This window comes from Palaemon carinicauda, chromosome 10 (genome assembly GCF_036898095.1).
Source record: "Palaemon carinicauda isolate YSFRI2023 chromosome 10, ASM3689809v2, whole genome shotgun sequence".
Lineage (NCBI taxonomy): Eukaryota > Metazoa > Arthropoda > Malacostraca > Decapoda > Palaemonidae > Palaemon > Palaemon carinicauda.
Genome location: NC_090734.1, coordinates 81,387,155 through 81,388,519, shown reverse-complemented (window position 1 = coordinate 81,388,519; position 1,365 = coordinate 81,387,155). Strand labels below are relative to the sequence as shown.

Below are 1,365 nucleotides of genomic sequence, written 5' to 3'. Positions count from 1 at the left end.
TCCACTTGCTTGCTTGAACCCATCCCTTATTAAGTTAATTGTCTACAAATAATCGAGAAATGAACGAGCGATGCGATTCTCGAGAGCAGCTCCTACGTGCTCGGCCATCTTGCATCAGCATCTGTAAGTGTACTCGTATCTCAAGTTTTTGCTTTTATCTCAATGCAAAAATTTGCTTGGAGGCTTGCTCGCATCTCAGTTTGTTCGTATGTTGGGATGCTCGCATGTCAAGGTAAAACTGTACTGTATTCTGGAGTTTCTTAATTCAAGATTTAATTTGAAAAAGTTCATTACCAGAAAAATTAGACTTATGGTTAGTCTAGAAAGTTGATTTTATTATTTGAAAACCATAAGTTGCCTACCCCTCTCCTTTACTAGCAATTCACCTTCATCAGCATGTGTGAGTCAGCAATATTAAAATCACAGGTGGGTCTTAGAAATATAGTAAATCGAATTTTGATCATAAAATTATTTTTTTCTATCTTCACCTGATGTTCACATACATTCGCACCCGCCATCCCATTGTCAATAGAATAAGGGATTGTTGCAACTTTGAGACTGAAAATAAAGGTACTATAGCTTGGCCAAGCCGTTGTTATTGCCATTAACTGTGAGGTTGTCCAATTACTTTACTAGAGGCCTAATTATGTTAGAAGGAAAGAAAATGTGAAATTTTTCTTTATGTTGATATAACCAAACTTCAGAGAGAGAAGCAATATGAATATCATCTTAGTATAAACTAAATCTTGCTATATTCTATTTTTTTTTTTTTCCAGAGAAGCAGTGTTTAACAATGACTGAGCTTTTACGAACAGTCCAGTTTCACGCTCCTGGAGAAAACCACAAAACTGATGGCTATATAATTACTGATCAAACGGAGCGGCTATTAAAGGAACATCTCAAAGTAACAGGAGGTCAGGTAGGAATATGAGTTTTTTTATTGCTACTACTAGTACTACAACATAAGGAAAAATAAAATACCAGAGAGAAATAATGAAATAGTAGTACAGTGGAACTTCTACATACGATCGTAATTCGTTCCAGAAACTGCTTCGTATGTTAAAACAATCAAATGTTGGAGCAAATATTCCCATAAGAATACATTGTAATTTCTATAATTCGTTCCACAGCCCAAAATCCTATAATAACTCCTTAATAGATTACTACATATAATTACACATAGCAATAACATAATTGCATATGAAAGAAGGATGTAAAAAAGATAATTATAAAGAAATAATAAATAAAAAGTGTGTTTTTATTGTCACGTTACATGTTAACATGTTCTTTAAATAAATACTCTCTCTCTCTCTCTCTCTCTCTCTCTCTCTCTCTCTCTCTCTCTCTCTCTCTCTCTCTCTCTCT

At 34.2% G+C, this 1,365-nt stretch overlaps 1 protein-coding gene across 1 annotated transcript in view; it reads right to left on the bottom strand.

The window, feature by feature from the left end:
• The window catches only part of GlnRS (Glutaminyl-tRNA synthetase), a 281,063-nt gene that overhangs the window by 176,030 nt on the left and 103,668 nt on the right, over positions 1 to 1,365 (bottom strand). The gene's annotated exons all lie outside the window — the stretch shown is intronic.